Genomic DNA, 15598 nt, shown 5'->3' with positions numbered 1-15598 from the left:
TTGCCACTAATATCATAAAATAATATAAAAGCGCTCGTAATAGATGTGTAATAAAAAACAAATTTTTGTTTTCAAACTAATATTTGTTTTATGCTTTAAACAAACTAATCTTTGTTTTAAAATGCTGCGCTGATTTGACAAAGTTCTAAATGAAATTTTTATTTTACGGAGAATTTAAAAATTAAATAAAATAGCACCACACATATAGACTTTTCGAGAAGAATATTTGTCGTGTCAATTTTTTACTTTCATAGACCTTTTACTTTCAAAAATATCCTCGTTGGAGCATTTAATGAATGCGCCATATTACCAAACACTACAAAACAATTTTCTAGTGATGATTTCACATTTCATCTTTTTTTTTTTTTTTTATAGCTCCTGTACATTTTATATGGGGATTATATCCTATACATTTTGATCTGGCGAGTACCTTGACTAATGCAAAAGTTGAATTTCTCAGAGATGCCAATAATTTTTTAATAGATTTTGCAGTGTGGCATGAGGCTTCATCTTGCATAAACATTTTATTTTGCTTATTTAGAAACCATTTCTTCAATTGAGGTAAAAGAAGGGCTTTAATGACTTGGTCATTAAAACCCGTTGTATTGGTTCTGTTTCAATATTCCATCCACAATGTACATTTGACCAAGGTCTTTTCAGCTAATAACCGACCAAAACATGACTTTAGGAGAATGTTTAATTATCTAAAAATCAATCCTCATAACACTTTAATTTGAAGCCCTTTGAATATATTGAGCCTTTTGAGTCATGTTTTCTATGATAGGCTCATCACTCAAGCATACCTGGAGAAAACAGAAAAAATTAATCACTCAATACCAACATTCGAACATAAGGAAAGAGTAATTATTTTAGTATTATAATGACTTGCCGATTTCCATTCATCAACACTGAAACTATTGAACTTCTTTGCTCAATCCAGGCACTTTTTTTCTCTGAGAATTGGTTAATCTTGGCTTTTGTGCTGGCCTTCTACTTCTGATGCCCAATCCATGCAAACTTCGTCAAATAGTGGTTGTCGTTACATTTGGTCCATACTCAACAACCAACCACTTGCTGGTGGTTGTTGAGTATGTAGCAAACCTATTTTCCTGCACTATTTTCACTACCTTTAACTTATTCCTTTGTGTTTTTTCTTTCTTTTTGCGACTACATTTTCCCAGTCTCTGAATATTTAATGGGAAACCATTTTTCAACTTGTCTTTGATTTTGTTTACAGTACGTCTCGATTTTTCACATTTTCTAGATATTTCACTTATCGAGTTATGCTTATCGGTCAAAAGATATTAAGTAATTGCTTTTTTTCAGAACTGATGTCTCCTTTATTTTTAACCCATTTTGTTATTCAGAACTTTTAGACAATTTTTTAACAAAAAAAAATATTTCAAAATGTTTTGTATAGAAAATATTCAAGCAAAATATACAAAATGCGTAAATATTCTTTCAAAATAGTCAAAAGTATATTATAATGTAAATTTAATGTAATTAAATCACAATAGTTGACAAAAAAAAAAAAACTTCGCTAAAAGAAAACATAATAAAACAGTACGAACGACAAAACACAGATGTCATGAATAAAATGCTGTTTATTCCCCTGGAAATGGCACCCTGAAAATAATTTTATATTGCCAATAGCCTGTGCGGCCGTGGCGCAGTGGTTAGAACGCTTGCTTTGTGTGCAGGAGATCCAGGTTCGAAATGAGCTTTGGGCATATTTTCGCGTCACGGTAAGGAAGGAGGCGTGAACTTCCTGGTTAAATGCACTTCCGCGGTGCTCTGTGACAAGACCGTTATGACTTCTTGGGGCACCTAAAAAAAAAAAAAAAAAAAAAAAAATAGCCTAAAAGTGTTAAGTTATAAAAAAAAAAACATAAATTAGCAAATAAAGACATTGCAACCAATTTTAACAGCACCTAAACCGTTAAACAGTCAAAGTTCTAGAAAATTTATAAAGTGGGCTAATAAATTGATCGGCGACTGTAAATTGTACTCAAGTATAAAATAAAATTTGAGTATCAAAACAATAAAACATTATTTCATCTCAAGATAAATTTAAAAAATTCTAAGATATTTACAATAGAGAGAATAAAATCTTTTAATTTATTTTTAAAAATAGGATAAGTTAGAGGTAAGTCGAAGTTAGGCAAAAAAAATTTTGTTCTAGAGATGAGCTGCACAAAAAGTAATACAAAATTAATTAAATTTTGTTCGTACAGAATAGTTCATTTAAATATTTATTATTTCTCATGTTAAACTTGCTTAATGGTTTTAAAATAAAAAGTCCTTTAAAAATTAAAGAAAATAAATCATACTTCCACATATAAACAAAAGATGAATTTTTATATACGTTTAGTTTAAATATATCGAGAATTTTCGTTTGAATAAAAATAATGAGTAATAAAGTAACAGATCCGCAGAATTAATTACTCTTTTAAATGCTTAACTGAAAATATTATCCTTTTTATTAAATATTCATAACCGCACGCTACATGTAACAAAAAAAGAAAATCAATTATTGAGATGTTTTTAAATTCAAAGAACGATATTTTCAAAACTTTTTCTCGAATTTAATAAGTTTTTTAAAAATATCTAAACGTACCATGTCAAAAGCTAATGCAAAAATTGTTATGTTATGGGACATAATACGACAGTAAAACTGAGCAAGTTTTTCCTACACTTGGAAGTTTAAAGACTTCTTTGGTTTACAATGGATAGCGGATCGTTAAAGCAAAAAGTTTATAAGCAAAAAGACGTTAAAGCGAAATTTTTCTTTACTCTTTTTTTCTAACAATTAAACTGGTTTTTACCTTTGATTTTAAAACTTTGCATTACTTGAACTTTTTATAATTAATTTAAATTAATAATTTTGTATTATTATACTATTTGTATTACAATTTCAAAGATGTTTGAGTATATAATGAATTCATTTTTATTATTATTTTTATCTAAATAAAGATATTAGGGTTCAAATCCCTAAAGTTTGGGGTAAAATCCCTCATACTGTCAAAAAAGTTTGGGGTAAAATCCCTCATACTGTCAAAAAAAATTTCAAAAGTATGTCAACCTGGGTCTCAAAAGAAGTGTTTATTTACAGAGATTTTAAAAATAATATTTGCTTGTAATAAAAATGACTATTTTTCTTTTTTTTTTTTGGGGCGAAACAACTTTTTTTTTAGATTATTTTTTTTGTGGCGAAAAACCTTTTTTTTTAGATTATTTTTTTTGTGGCGAAAAACCTTTTTTTTTAGATTATTTTGATGCTCTTTAGCAATTTTTCACTATATTTTTTTGCCGATAAATTTTAAATAAAAATGTTTATGTCTTTTAAAATCTTTGTAAAAAAACGCTTCTTTTGAGAAGCTTTTTTTACAAAGATTTTAAAAGACTTAAACATTTTTAAAAGACATTTTCTTCTTTAAAAAAAAAAAAACGATACGAAAATTTATTTTTTTACTTTAAAAGTAAAAAAGTAAAATTTCGTTGACCTGTGTAACCGAGCGATAGTTTTATTTGTAATAAACTTGTGCTTACTACAGATAAGGCAAAATGTTTTCTGTTCTTTGTGTTGATGCCTTCTTGCTTAGTGGTTTTACAGCATTTCTGCCCAGTGAAGGTCAGGACAGTTAGGGGGGGAGGAGCTTAAATAGAAATTAGGAGGCTAAGGAAGCCAGAATCAGAATTTGAATAAAAATAACATAAATTTTTCAAAAAGTTAGAGAAAGCCTTGCCCCCTCCGCCCCTGCTTAACGCCAATGTTTCTCCCATTTGAAAAGAACAAAACAGCAATTTTTTTTACTAAATAGGGTTTATTTATTTAGTTGGTGACTTTGATTATATGTTAGTTTTGATGTTGAGATGTATTATACATTATTATAAGAATATTTATTTGAATAATTTTGTATATTGAGTAAAAGGTATAATATATATTAAAGAAAAGTTGTATTACGACATTATTATATTTTTAGTAAATGTTACAAGGTGTATGTTATGTAAAGTTGTGTATTTGTTTTCATATAATATTATATGCATAATAATATTATATGCAAACGAATAAATATCGTTTAACTTAACAAGCTGCTTGTAACATATACTTAAATTACAAAATTATCAAAAATAAATTTAACAAAAAATATTTATAAGTATATATATTATATAATATTATTATGTATTTTGTATATTTGTATAAGAGGCTTTGTTTACTTACCTGTCAGTATCGTAACGTTTAATCGTATCGTAAATTTAAACGGTTGTATTAGCAGTTACAATTATGGTTTTAATTAACTTAAGAAAGTTTCATTTATGTGTCTAAAATATTAACAATATTGAATTAAGTATTATTACATAATTATATATAATTATGTGTTTATGTATATTCAATTATGTATAATTATATATATAAACTGAAATAAAAGGCTAACGACAAGTTTTAAAAATAACTAGTGGAGAAAGAACATGCTGCCGAAAAAGAAAATGCTGCTGCAAAACTGAAGTCTTTTTTTACAATAGAAACTACCACAATCAAATAACCTACTGCTTGAGAACATATCATTTTTTCTTTTGGTGAGTTGTTGATAAGTATTTTGGCCTTATTTCTGCCCTTGAAATTTTGGAAGAAATTACCCCACATCCTAAAATTGCTGTATTAAGACAGCAAAAAATAAAAAGGCAGACCCCGCTATAAGTCTTACTTCATCACCTTTTATAGCGACTAGAAGAGCATAAAAACAATGTGAAAGAATTGCACTAAGCAGCCTTTATGCGGAAAAAAAAAGATGCACTTAACAATGTAATCAAGTAAAAAATGAAATTAAAAAAATTGATAAAAATGATGAAGTCTGAAAAGCAGAAAGAAAAAAACCTTAATGGATGTAAGATAACAATAACAAGAAAGAAAAATATGTTTTCTGCCTTTGAATGTATTACTAATACATTCAAATGCAGTAATAGTATTTAGTGTTATTACTGCTTCTAGTTATTAACATTAATTATTATTTAATAATAGTATTTATTGTTATTAACAAGAAGTTATTTATTTTCTCGACGTTGCATAGAATAATTGTATAGAAATTATAAAAAAAATGATAATTTCATTGAATAATTGCATGAAATTTAATTACAGTGTTTACATTTGGGTTTTTATCATTTATTATTATTATATATTAAGTGAATTTTTTTAAATAACTAATTTTTATTTTTAAGGATTTATTTAATTTTAATAACTGCTTTAAATGTACCCCTATTATTACACAATTATTTATTTTTTCAATTTTTAAGTTTATCACCAGTAATAAATGCTTGGTGTTATTATCCGTGAAAATTCACGAAAATTAAGAACTAAATAGATAGCTTAAACCAAAACCCAAAGTCGATGTACGTACACTCCACAGCGTCTGTGGATACTTAATTCAGTCGATGTATGTACAGGGTACACACATCAACTGATTTAACTAGCCGTAGGTGTAGTAGTGTGTATATTGTACACTCCACTATGTCTATGACGAGTTAAATCACTCGATGTTTGTACACTCCACTGCTCCGATCTCTATTTAAATTAGTCAATAAATCTAAGTTTCTTCTACTAGACTTTGAAGAATAAAAACAATAAATAGATATAAATAATATAAAACAATGATGATCTACACATAAAACAACCTTCACTTCAAGGTAAAACATCCCATTAAAAAAAAGTGAAAAAAAATTGGGAAGCGAACCCTGACATTCAAAACGCGAACGCAATATCCACAGCGCTACTCAAACACAAATTGAACAACAAATATAATATATTTAATATTATTACTTATAGTGTCACGTGCATTTGAGTACGTCATTTTCACCGAAAATAGCGAAAACTTAAGCTATTTTTCCGTGAATTTTCACGGAAAAATAGCTTAAAATATAATTAGCAGGAATAAATTAGCTTTTTATCCTCCCAATATTTCCTCTCATAAGTAAACGTTGATATTAAAAAAAAAAAAAAAAAATTCAGATAATGTATAAGTATTTGCTTTGTACGACTAAGTTTGTTAAAGAGGGCATCTTGCCCTAACCTACCCAGTAAAAAACGTAAAACCAAAAAGACAAGTTTTTGCAACTTGTTATTATTTTATTAATAACCTACTAAACTAAAGAATTATTTGGAGTAAAGGCTTTAAGTTCTTGTTTTTCAAAATAATCGTAGATGATTTGTTTAATGTAAATTAAATAATAAAAAAAGCTACATTTAAAAAATCATTAGAAATTAGAAATGCCAATGAAGTTCAAGAAAAGAAAATATAGGAAAAAAAACTTGCGTGAAAGTATATAAAAACAAAAACAAGCATTGCACAAAACAAGACTTAGGTGTAAATATAAAAGGTTAAAAAGCTTCGAAATTGTTAAAGGAGAAGATATGTTTATTGAAGTATTTTAACTCTCTATCTAGCAAGGATGCTGACAGACTTTAAAACGGCGCACCCTAAACTCGTTTATTATTTAATAATCAACCAATGCTTTCAATGTTGTAAAGAAGTGCATCTTAAAAATTTGATTGATTCTTATTTATTTTTTTAGCCAATGAAATTTGACTTTCAACCCAGCTAGCACACATACATTGATAAAACGTTAGAACAATGTTGTGCGTTGCGTTGGCCCAACATCGACCGCCAACGTTGTTTTTATATCATTTTGGTTACAAATGCGACATTGCCAACAACCAAAAATCAACGTTGATTCAACGTTGTATTTTAAGTCGGCATTGCGTAATGTATTACGTTGATTCAACGACGTTGTTAATAACATTGGATCAATGTTGGGTTTAGATTGTAAAAAAATCAAATTTTTGCGATGTTTTTACATACATTAATTCAGCGTTGGTTTATTCACATTAAATCAACGTCGGTTTAATAACGTTGGGCCAACGTTGGGTTTACATCGTAAAAACAATAAATTTTTTGCGATGTTTTTACATACGTTGAACCAATGTAAATAAGCCAGCTGTTTTTAGTTCCGTCGGTATTAATTTCATCATTAAACAAATGACATTGGATCAACATTGGTTTTGGATTGGAAAAAACAGCCGACGTTTGCGATGGTTTTACATACGTTGGCCCAACGTAAGTATGCTAGCTGGGAAGCAGTAAAACAAAAAATCTTCGTTTTTCATCGAGTTACGGGTGTGTTGTTTTAAAGTCCGCCAATTTGCTAAAGATCTTGCTAGCCTAATATCTTTTTAAGAGGAAGACTAAAAAAAAATACAATTTAAACGGTTGTATTAGCAGTTACAAATATCAATTTTTTATTTCAAATCACAAGGTAATAAAGTTCGTTTATTCAAGTTTGCTTCAAGAAAAAAGCAGAGCAGATTAGAGAAGCCATTTGAAGAAGATTTTTAACAAAGGTAAATTTTTTCATTAAAAATAAAATACTTCTTAATGCAAGTTTTTATATACAATTAACCATATTTAAGATTTTTTTTCTTATTATATAGGTTACTCTCTCCATGATCGAAGAAAAAAAATACAAGAACCAGTATAATAATTTTACTCCTTAACTAAAAAAGAATAACATGTGATTGCATTTCTTCTTTTAGAGGTTGGGAGTCACTACTTTAAGAATTAAATATAAAAGCTGACCAAAAGTCAAAAATTGAAAATTACTATTTTGTAATGACGTAACAAAGCCCTATTGAATTTTATTATTTAAAAATAAATTCGTTAAGTTTTATACATTGTAAAAAAAATAACCGTTATATTTTTAAAAGACATAACTCTAAATTTCGTGTTTTATAACGGGTAATTATCGTTATGTTCAATGTATAGTTTGTATGAAAAAGACATAACGGCAAATACCGTTATGTTTTTTTCATACGAGTTATACATTGAACATAACAGAATTATACATTGGATATAACTCGTTATAAAACACGAAACCTAGCTTTATGTTACGTTATGTAAGCGTTATGTTTAAAAATCTAACTTTTTTAATTTCTTTTTTAATTTCAATTCACCTCCTCAAGGCCATGAAGGTCTCCACAGTCGAGAGGCTAATTTTGTTGTGGTTACATCCAAATTTCAACTCTATAACTCCAAAACACAAACATTGACAAAACAAGATCCATGCGCGGAGAAACAAGTTGAGCGCGGCACTACCAAGGACGTGGTGGGGATCGAACTCGGAACATCTCGCTTATGAGGCAAGATCTACCACAACACCACTACCACATTACCGCTTTAGTAAACATAACGGGTAATTACCCGTTATGTTTACTAATTATTTACTAGTTATGTTTAGAAAATTGAGCGGAACCAACTACATTTACAATGCGTTTTTGGATCTTGTCTAGAAGAGAAAGAGCATCATTAGATAAACCAGCCCAAATATGACAAGAGGATTTCAGACAGAAGAATAAGAGATTTGTAGAGGTAGAGAATGGAATCAGGAGAGATAAAATGGCACGATAAAGAAAAGCACCTCAGCAGATGCTAATTTAGCAAACTATTGTATGTATGGTTTCCATGAAAGGTTAGTAGTAAATGATAATCCAAGAATATGTAAAGAAGAGGACTCAGTGAGAGGGTTGCCATTCATTATTATAGGAATGTCGACAGTACTACGATAGTTGTTTGCAGTAAATAACTGAGTTTTTTTGGAGTTAAAATTTAAAAACCACTCCGAGCCCCAATCTGATACAGAAGTGTGATCAGATTCAAGTTTCGGCTGTTCTAAGCGATCAAAAAGAGAAGACTATTTTGTCAAGAGTATAAAGTTGAGTCATCAACAAAAAGAGCTATTTCAGATGTAAGGTTGTCGGGAAGATTATTAATGTAGATAAAAAACAAAATAGGACCAAGGATAGAGTCTTAAAGTACCCCAGAAGTTATACTGGAAATAAAGACGAGAGTTGGCCTTTAAGGATAACTTTAATAAAAAGGTTAGAAAGAAATTTGATAATCTCAAGAACTTTCCCAGATACATCATATGAAACTTATGCTTATGGAGAAAACGACCATTTCAAACTTTGTCAAAAGCCTTAGATATGTAAAGAGCAATAGCCCTAGCCTCTCCGCCTCCATCTAATGCACAATAAAATCTTTCAGCCACAACGGTTAGCAAGTTAGCCGTAGAACGAGGGGATCAAAAACCGTCTTGATTGTCTAATTGTAAGTTATTTGACTCGAGATGTGATGTACATCAACTTATGAGAGGTTGTGTTTGCAAATCTCTTTACTCCCCCCCCCCCCTCCCTCCATCCCTCCTCCATGAATAAAAAAATCCCACCACAAAAGAATAAAAAAATGAAAACTTGAAATTGGCTTTTGACCCTGGAATAATTTAAATCGCTTAAAATAGGATTGAACTCTTCTTTTTTTATATATAAAGTTTTTTGATTCTCCTATCATATATCGGAGATAGAATACTAAGTTATATACCTAATGGCAGAGATTTCGCTTAACAATTCTATTTGACATTCTAAATCACTTGATTTAGAATCTCAAATAGAATTGTCAAGTATTATACTATCAAGTATTATACCAAAAAAGGTATAATACTTGATAGACAATTGATATTAATTCTAAATTTTTTCAAAAGGTTGTACAAGCACTCTGCTTTAAACTTTTCGTTTTTTTCTTTTATCCGTTTATTGGGATTTGCATAACTGCCTTTTTAACATCTCTGCTCGTACATTTGTATGTATCAATCAAGTAATCTTCCTTTTTATTTTTTTGCCACTTAAATATACCACAAAGATGCATTTTCTCTAGAGCTACATTGATTTTAAGTATCGAGATAATCAAGCTGTTGCATTAAATGATCTTTCTTTAGCATTGCTAAACATTCTCATTAACTCTTTACTATTTATATTGTGAAACTTTATAATTGCCGTCTCTTATTTCAGAGTTTTGGTAATCGAATAGGCACAATATCCCTTGTATTGACAATTTAAGACATCTTTCACTTAAAACAAGCAGAAACCATGTTGATAAAGCTATCAATAGAGCAATAACAAAAGAATTTAAGAATAAGAACTAATATATTAGAAAATAGTCATAATTGTAAAATATATTTATTAGGGAGGTTGCAAAATTTCGGCTTTGGCTTCGAAACATTACCCGTAACTTCGACATGTCGAAGTTACGGGTAATGTTTGCCGATTCATCGGCTTCGGCAAATTATTTTCCGATAATCAAAATTACTTAAGCTTGGTTTTCAATAATTGTACAAATAATGTAAAACAGTTTGGCAATTTTGTCGTACAGCAACTTTTGCAGGAATCAATTTGTTTCTTTTTCCAAAATAATTGTTTTAGTAATTTCCATTATAATACGAACTTATTGTGCAACTGTTGATCGACTTTTCCATAACAATTAAAAGCAATAAGTTAAGCAACGTTAATTGTTAAATTTAACGCTTTAGTCTTAATAGTTTAAAGAGATTAAATACAATTTATTGTTCGGTGTAGAAAATAAAGCAAACTACTGTACGCACATTGACGCACACTATTTTAATTATATTTATTTATTTATTTTTTTGCTTTATTTAGCTTTATATTCACGTGACTGGGCGCGAAATCTATGGGTATCTTTCATGGGCGCCCGCAAGGTAAAGCTTGCTTCCCCCGCCCCTTCTTCATGTATTTTCTAAATTTAGAAAAAAAGTTCCGTGTTTCTTGCCGATATGATTGCCATAAAATTTGTTACTATTGTACTACGGTTTTGATTCTTTATTGGTACGGTTTCAATAAAATATTATTTTTTGGTGAAGTTTCGTTACGGTTTTGGAAAAAAAAATAGCTACTTGTTTGTGCGGTTTCGGAAAAAATCATGTCAATACTATTTAGGTGTAAAAAAATGCTCAAGATTTCAAAACTGTTTCAGAACAGTCAAAGTGAAAATATTGTGAAAAATCTTAATACGGTTTCAATTAAAATATTTGAACTTTGATAAAATTAATTTTGACAAAAAATATGCACAAAAATTTGTTGATAAAATAATGAAATAAGGTGATGATAAAATATAATAAGATCAACAATAAAAGAAATTTTTCGTTTGCTCAAATCTTTTTTCATCATTTATTTTTCTAATAGTTTTATTTACATAACGCGTTAGGTGATAATAAAATGAACTTTAAAAATATATAAGTAATAATTTTCAAAAAACTAAATGCTGTTGTATTACATCAAAAGAAAAAAATTTTTGTTTAATAAAAATACTTTGACGGTACTCAAAAGTGGAGATACAAGATTAATTTATGACATGTAAAATATACTACAAAAATTCCTATTGACCTAAAGTATTGTTTGCTAACTGATCCTTACCAGCCTCATCTACCCTACGATTTCAAATGTGACACTTCTAAACGTCACCTTTGAAGTATAGATAGTTCAGTAAAACAAGCTATTAAAAATAACTAAAAGAAGCTGTATCCTATTATTTTAAAAATTCTATTTTGCGGAACAGTTGACTTTTATGAGAAATATAATAGCAAAGGAAATGTCTAAAAAAGTTATGAGTTTAAATTTGACAGAGGAGACAGTATTTAAAAAAAATCATTTTTGATATTGTAAAAGCTTTCTACAACGCTGTTGGGTGATCGGTCATAGTCGATGAAATAGAATTTCATTGACTATGACCGGGAACTGAGCAGTTATCACTGACAGTGCGGTTTGTAAACACGTCAAGAGAGAAGGCTATGATTCGTTAGGAATTTCTACAATTTTTGCCGCTGAAAGATATAAACGCTGCCACGATATCTGATTTTCTGCCACTATATCTGATATCTGATCTTTAAAACTTAATTCAGTCATGTTTGCTGAAGATACAAATCTATTTCTTACTAACAATGGTATCAAAAAGTTATACTTAGATATGAATATTGAACTAAATAAAGTAAGTAATTAACAAACTCTCACTTAACTCAGAGAAAACAAACTATATATTATTCCATAAAAAAACACAAGAAGAAAACCTTTCTCATAAGTTGCCTGACCTTATCTTAAATGATAGCTTAATTAAAAAACAAGCCAGTATTAGATTCTTAGGAGTTTTTGTTGATGAGAATTTATCCTGGCTTCCTCAAATAAGATATATTCAATCTAAAATCACTAATATAATTGGTATGATGTATCGAGTTCGCTCATATATCAATAAACAAAGTCTCAAACTAATATATTTTGGACTAATTCATTGCTTCATCAGCTATGCAAACATAACCTGGGCGAGTACGCAACCATCAAAACTTAAAAAGATTTAGTCTTTAAAAACATGCTAGCAGAATCATTTACTCTAAAAATAAGCGTGAACACGCCAAATCTATAATGAAAGATATAAAAATGATAGATGTTTTTGAAATAAATATCTATCAGCATTTAATTTTTATGTATCGAATCAATAATAATCTCTCTCCTGCAAACTTTAATAACAAGTTTGAAATGAACATAAATTAAAACTATTATTTAAGAGCAAATATAAATAACTCATATAAACTGCCTTAAAACTTTAATAAATATGCTGAATATAGCATTGCATATCGAGGACCAAATATATGGAATAGTTGTCAGAAAGGATTCAAATCTATGGCAAAGTCATTAAGTTCATTCAAGTTTCTAATAAAAAAGGAAATTTTTAAAATTTGAGAATTGTTTGTGCTTAAAGGGATCACCAAGTATTTTAATTATTTTTGTATTTCTTTTATTCGATCTTTTTTAATTTACTGATTAGCGCAGCAGTTTTATGTCCATTGGGTTTTTAAGTTAATATCTATATTCTCTTGAAAATGTATAAAGGGGCTCTATGAAAAGATTGCAATGACGTTTTGTCATCTTCATCATCTTTGACCCCCTGTCTGTTTTTTATTGTGTATACAAAAACGGTGCTTGTTGACAAGATTTTACTGTCTTATTTGTTCTACGGACATATTTTTTTTCTTTTCTTGTATATATATGTTGATTATTTATTGTTAAACAGCAAAATAAATGTAAAAAAAAAAAAAAAGATTATATCATTCAAAATTGCAAAATATTTTGGCCTTCTCCTTAATAATTTGCTCGGTCAAAGTTAGGATGGAAGCTCCACAATGGCTAGTAAAGAAAACGGCTTTGGGATAAATCCTTTGAATTGAATCTGAATTAGATATTCTGTCACAAATATCTCTCTTCTATGTGAGATAAGAACGAAAAGCAGGTTTAAATGTATTTAAATTTTTTGTCGTAAGTCTTAAGATATTAATTTTCATTGCATGCAAACAGAATTAAGACTAAAGCACATTAGCTTTATTATTCATCAAAATTCAAATTGTTTTGCATCAAAATTGTTTTGCAGTATCCATAATTAAACTAGTTGGTGATGCTCTTTAAGTTGATTAAGGTGATCTTCCAAAATTCTAACTGCAAGTTCAAAAACTAATCAATGTAGTAAAACGACAAAGAAGAGTAACTATTTCAGGAATATTTTTGTGAAAAAAGTACAACTTGCGCAGAAGATAATATGGAACTAACAATTTAAAAAAAAAGCATCGAAGTAACCCGGGAAGCGGTTACTTCGATGCTTAAGTGTTGAGGTTCTTCTTCCGACAAACAATTTACATTCCATACTTAATTTCTCTAATTGGCTCGTTTGAAAGTCGATTTTGTGAAGCCGACAGTGACAGTTTAGATTAGTATTTTGGCACCAATCTAGATTGTGCAAACTGAACATAACATTTTAAAGATGATATTTCAGCAACTAATAATCTATACAACACGGAGAATTTTGAAATTGAGACCCTGAGTTCAATTTTTGAAACACTTGAATTTTATCTAAGTATCAGGTATGCTTAATTAGTGTGAAATTCACCAGCAACAACATGCACGGTGATCATTTAGCACATTACGTTGTGTAAAAAGATGGTCGACAATGTCAAATGACCGTCTCTCTGGTTTGTGTATGTTAAGCATTCACAGAGACAAAATAAACAACAAAAAAAAACTAATTTTGTAAAATGTAATAAAACTACAAATAATTCAAGAACACACTTAATTTAAAAAAGAATCTAATTGCGTAAAAATTGTAATACAAGGATAATCTAGCATAATTAATTTTTTTTAACTTAAATTAATTCTGTAAGGTTATATGTTTATGACTTTTTCACAAAAAATGCTGAGGAAAAGCTTAAAAAATTTATTTAATGCTTAATTTTTTTTATTTGTATTAACCATCCAAGTTATTTTAGCTTTTTTCAAAAACAAAAAAAAACAAATCAAAGCTCCTTTGCAATAGGTCGACCATCTATAACTTTGATAAAGCAAGTAAACGAACGAAATGCCCGAAAACTTAAGATACATTTACTTATGCAAACTTATGCATTTCATATTTAGTTCACCAAAGATAGCTATAAATGTCAAATGGAAACTAAATGTCTCATGAGAACGAAGGTTCTTATGCATTTGTTCTAACTTTTTTTTTAATAATGCCATTTTCGGATATGCCATTATTAACTTTTTTTAAATCTATTGTCAAACTTAGGGGCTGTTTATATGGATAAAATTTACCCCGCCTAACCGGGATAAAAAAACTACCGAGATCTCTCCTCTCTTTTAAAACTCATAAATTTTACATTGCGTTCTTGTGTAAAGTTATTCATCCCGCATAGGCGAGATATCGCCTATGAACTATCGGGATTCCGGTTAGGCGGGGTGAAAATTCTTCATATGAACACTAGCTGAAAACCATCTCGGGTAGACTGGACAGCTTTGTTACAAATTTAAATATCATTTTCTTAATTTTTTAATTTAAGTCGTTCGACCAATTTATATTTATAAAACTAACATTTTTCAAATTAACATTTTTCTTGAAGTTATTTAAGGCAAAAGTTTTTTTTGTTATTTTTGTTAGTTAATAAATAACTCGTAAATAAGTAAATTATGCAGTGGAGTCATTTAGGAGTGTGAGCCGCAACGGGTGACACCATTATGACCTGACACAAAGGGGTGACACCAAAATGAAAAATGCAAATATGACAGTATGCACCCAACTTTTTTTATTTAGAAATTCGAAACTCATGTTGTCGGCTTTAATCGTGAAAGTCTAGTCCAAAAAACACACACAAAAAAAAGACACGCTTTTTCTTTACTGACTAAATGCAGACTTCAATAAACGTGGCACAAAATTCAGTTCCGTAAAACGACGATTTTCGCGTACCTAAGGTCACCATTTATGACATAAATGTAAATGAATTAGATCACTAATTATGATATAAATTTATTAGGAACAAAAGTTGCAGTATTTATTAGGTTGGTTTAACTTTGTATTAAAGTTTAATCATTCTAGTTTTTAATAAAGTACAATGCTATATTATTACACATAGTATTATAGCATTGTAAGTAACGTCATAAGATTACGCAATACGTACGCATACGTAATACGACGTATACGTAACGTTGTTGAAATGGATTAGCGTAATAAACATATTTCACTATAATAATTTTTGTTGGATAGATCTCAAACCAAACAAGATATTAGGTTGTTTTTTTTCAACATCTTTGCTTCCAACAAGGCTGCAAGCAACCACTATAAGAGTTGGAAGTTACTGGAAGAGAAAAGATGTAATTCATAGAGAAAGATAAGGA

This window comes from Hydra vulgaris, chromosome 13, assembly GCF_038396675.1.
Source record: "Hydra vulgaris chromosome 13, alternate assembly HydraT2T_AEP".
Classification (NCBI taxonomy): Eukaryota; Metazoa; Cnidaria; class Hydrozoa; order Anthoathecata; family Hydridae; genus Hydra; species Hydra vulgaris.
Note: the sequence above shows the minus strand (reverse complement) of the source record.